The sequence below is a fragment of the Lupinus angustifolius genome, chromosome LG04 (assembly GCF_001865875.1).
Source record: "Lupinus angustifolius cultivar Tanjil chromosome LG04, LupAngTanjil_v1.0, whole genome shotgun sequence".
Taxonomy (NCBI): Eukaryota; Viridiplantae; Streptophyta; class Magnoliopsida; order Fabales; family Fabaceae; genus Lupinus; species Lupinus angustifolius.
In genome coordinates, this window is record NC_032012.1 from 22,540,771 (window position 1) to 22,545,676 (window position 4,906).

The window sequence follows — 4,906 nt, forward strand, 5'->3', positions numbered from 1 at the left end:
ATGAAGGTTAAATTGGCTATAATTCATTTTGAAGGCAAGGCTTTACAGTGGCATCATGCTTTTGCCAAATCAATGATCATGGCTCAAGCATGGCCAAGGTGGGAAGAATATGTAAAAAAATTGATGGACAGATTTGGGGAGGTATGTGATGATCCCATGGCTGAACTCATGAGGTTAAGGCAGAAGGGGACAATGATTGAATTTCATGAAGAATTTGATGCCATCATCAGTAGACTAGAATTATCTGAAGAGTATACCCTTAGTTGTTTTTTAGGGGGACTCAACCATGACATTCAAATGCTTATTCGAATGTTTAATCCAAAGTCAATGAGACCTGCCTTTTCATTAGGAAAACTGTATGAATCAGCTAGTGCCCAAAGTCCTACTAATCATGCTATGGCAAGTTCACCAAGACATCCACTCATTCTAAGCCTATACTAACTCCAAAACCCATTACTTCAATTGACAACATTGTTGAAGCATTCAAGGGTAAACCAAAAGAGCCTAGAAGTTTAACACCAGCCTACATGAATGAGAGGAGATCAAAGGGGTTTGTGTTATTTTTGTGATGAACCATACACCCCTGAACACAGCTTGACGCATAAAAAATTACAATTACATTTGATAGAAACAAATGAGATAATAAATTTCTAATTTTTAGCCTCACAATATTTCTTTAAAGCTATGACTATGTTTTTTTTACCTCAATCCATTATTCCTTTTAGCTTAGGATTAAACATAGTTTTTTTCTCATTGGTAAAGGGTTGCTAGGAACCTTAACATTTATTTAAGTATATTACAGTATTTTTTCCTAGGGATTTGATGAAGAAGAGATTAATTTTTTCATATATTGTTGTTATTGCTATCGATAGCTTGATGCTTGAGATTGTTGTATATGAGTTTACTCTGATTTAACTAAATATACTAACAGTTGGGTGTTTTTTGTTTAAGGAAAATGCTAACTGGAACTCATTAAGAAATATTTTGTCATGCTTATATTGTTAATTTTTTATTTTATACTTCTATCTATTGTATAGTTGGCTAACTCAATGCATTGGAAAAACTTAAATGTGTAAAAGACTCTTTATACTTTATGCAATTTTAATGCGAACATCAATAAATAACAAATATTAGTTATTTGGTCATTTTTAAGTTATTTTTGTAGACTTTAAAAGATGACTAAAATCATTTTGTGCATTCTTTAAGAAATGATAAAAAAGATGCATATGATGCTACTTTTATGATGATTTTATATACTTTAACTAGACTTATATTCTTGATTTTTTAGTTTATACTTCTACAAATTGCATGATTGATTATATAGTATGGTTGATTACTTCAAATTGGATACTTTAACAATTTATCACTTCAAATTGTTGATCTCGAAAATACATGCTATTTGTTTATGCTCTTTTATGTTTCTCTTTCTATGTATGGTTATTAATCTATACATAGATAAATACTTGGTAAATAGAGTTTTTTATCTTCATTTTAACTATTTTTCTTACAATATAATTACGTCATTCATCAACAACTATTTTTCTATTTCAAACTTTTCTTCATAACAACTCTTTATTTATTTAATATAACAAGTTACACACCATCTCATTCATTAACAACTCTACATCAACAATCAAATATATAAATCTCATCTTTCATGAGGTAACATTCAATAATATTTTCATTAACAAATTATACTTCCATTCTTTAAATAAATTCATGCAAAATACACTATCACCCGTGCGAATGCACGGGTATCCTACTAGTTTTTTTTATGTAAAATCGGGATTCAGAGATATTTTATCTTAGGAAAATGATATACTCTGATACTAATAATTCTATATTATAAAAAAGTAACATATTTAAGATAATTTGATAAAAAGATATATCATTATGTGCATGTTTGATGTTTCCTTGTAAAGTGAGACAAAATATGATAAGGAATAAACATTTAGTTAGTTAGTTAATTCTGTTAAACTGAAAGGTGTCCTATTTTTGTAAAAGCTGAAATTATAAAGCTGTGAGTGGGCATTCTGTTGAGTTAGTTAACATTTTTGGCAACATTCTCTCAATTCTTTTTTCTTCATTCTTGTAACTCAATTTCTTCCAGTAATAAGAGAATCTCGGAGTTCATCTTCTTCTTCTTGAATTCCCTATTCCTTGTTTGGATCCTTCGAATTAATAATAATTCCTAGGTTTCTTAGTTCACAAACTCAGTCCTTATCAAATTGGTATCAGGAGTTGTTTCCTTCCTTGGGTGCAAATGGCAGAATCCACCAGAAATCAAGTAGCGATGCGAGAAATGGAGGATCGTTTAGAAACTCGTTTTGCTGAGAGAATGGAGTTGCGAATGGTGGAATTGGGGAGGAACATTCAGAAGACATTGAATGAATCCCTAAAGAAGACGATAGCAGAAGCACTGAAACAAGATCTATCAAAAAAAGGAGACGGAGCTAACAAAATTCCAGTAAGAAGAGTTTCTTGGTCAGGTGACAGCCAGACTTCTCACTATGCGTGTGGAACAAGGTTAGCTAGAATAGATTTCCCACGCTTTAATGGTGAAAACGTGAATCAGTGGTTATACCAATGTGAGATGTATTTTCTAATAGATAATACACCTGAAAACATGAAGGTTAAATTGGCTATAATTCATTTTGAAGGCAAGGCTTTACAGTGGCATCATGCTTTTGCCAAATCAATGATCATGGCTCAAGCATGGCCAAGGTGGGAAGAATATGTAAAAAAATTGATGGACAGATTTGGGGAGGTATGTGATGATCCCATGGCTGAACTCATGAGGTTAAGGCAGAAAGGGACAATGACTGAATTTCATGAAGACTTTGATGTCATCATCAGTAGACTGGAATTATCTGAAGAATATACCCTTAGTTGTTTTTTAGGGGGACTCAAACATGACATTCAAATGCTTATTCGACTGTTTAATCCAAAGTCAGTGAAACAGACATTTTCATTAGCAAAACTGTATGAATCAGCTAGTGCCTAGAGTCCTACTAATCATGCTATGGGCAAGTTCACCAAGACAGCCACTCATTCTAAGCCTATACTAACTCCAAAACCCATTACTTCAATTGACAACATTGTTGAAGCATTCAAGGGTAAACCAAAAGAGCCTAGAAGTTTAACACCAGCCTACATGAATGAGAGGAGATCAAATGGGTTGTGTTATTTTTGTGATGAGCCATACACCCCTGAACACAACTTGACGCATAAAAAATTACAATTACATTTGATAGAAACAAATGAGATGGGTGATGAAGAAAGGGAAAATGAGTGTGAGATGGAAGGTGTGAATAAGGAACAAGGGGAGCCTCACATCTCAGTTAATGCACTCACAGGAATCTCTAGTTTTAGAACTATGAGAGTCACTGGAAGTCACATGAAGAAGCAGTTGCATATCTTGATAGATAGTGGCAGCACTCACAATTTTTTGGATGTTAATATGGCAAAAAAATTGGGGTGCAGGCTTGAGAAGTTGGAGCCAGTGACTGTAACAGTAGCTAATGGTAACAAGATCAAGATTTCATCCATTGCCAAGGGATTTACTTGGCAGTTGTAGCATACAAATTTCACAACTGATATGGTGTTAGGAGTTGAATGGTTGGTAACATTAGGTGACATAACTTGGAATTTTGACAAGTTGAGTATGGATTTCAAGGTTCAAGGAAGAAGGCATGTGTTAAGGGGAGCTCAACATACTGATGTCAAAACTATTAAAAATCAACAACTGGGCAGAACTCTAGAGAATGAGGTTCATTTATCAATGATACAATTGTGTTAAGAGCAAGGATGTTTATTACAATCCTTGACCACTCATGCTAATCAAGAGGAGTTAGCTTTGCAGATTAGTGAAGTACTAGATCGATATGCAGATATATTTGAAGAACCTAAGGAATTACCCCCTATGAGGGAAGGCCATAATCATCAGATTCCATTGTTGTAGGGGGTTAATCCAGTAAATAAAAGACCTTACAGATATGCTGGTCAGCAGAAAGATGTCATTGATAGATTGGTACAGGAAATGGTGGAGTCAGGGGTGGTGCAAAACAACAACAGTCCTTATGCCAGTCCAGTGGTATTAGTAGGCAAGAAGGATGGTTCTTGGAGACTTTGTGTGAACTATATGGAGCTTAATAAAGGCACAATGAAGGACAGGTTTCCAATTCCTTTAGTTGAAGACCTTATGGATGAGTTGAGTGGGTCAAGCATCTTCTCTAAGATAGATTTGAGGTCTGGTTACCATCAAGTCAGAATGGAACCTCATGATGTCCACAAAACAGCCTTCAAGACTCATGGAGGCCATTATGAGTATTTAGTGATGCCTTTTGGGCTCACTAATGCCCCTGCCACTTTCCAAAGCCTTATGAACTCAGTATTCAAGGAATTTCTCAGGAGGTTTGTGTTAGTATTCTTTGATGATATTTTGATATATAGTTGCTGTATGGAAGACCATGTAATGCACCTTGAACAAATACTTAAGGTGATGAGACAACAAAGACTTTTTGCCAAGAGATCAAAGTGCTACTTTGGGGTAGAAAAGGTTGAGTATTTGGGCCACTTCATCTCCAAGGAAGGTGTAGCAACAGACCCTTCCAAGATCAAGGCTGTAGCAGAGTGGCCATTACCTCAAACCATTAAACAGTTGAGAGGATTTCTAGGCTTAACATGATACTACAGGAGGTTTGTGAAGGGGTATGGGGGAATAGCTAAACCGTTGATTTTTATGCTTAAAAAAGATAACTTTAGCTGGACTTCATATGCTAAGTTAGCATTCGAGAAGTTAAAAGATTCAATGGTTCAAGTTCCTGTGTTGGCCTTACCAGATTTCTCTAAGACATTAATTATTGAAGCTGATGCTTCAGGGCAAGGAATAGGGGCAGTCTTGATG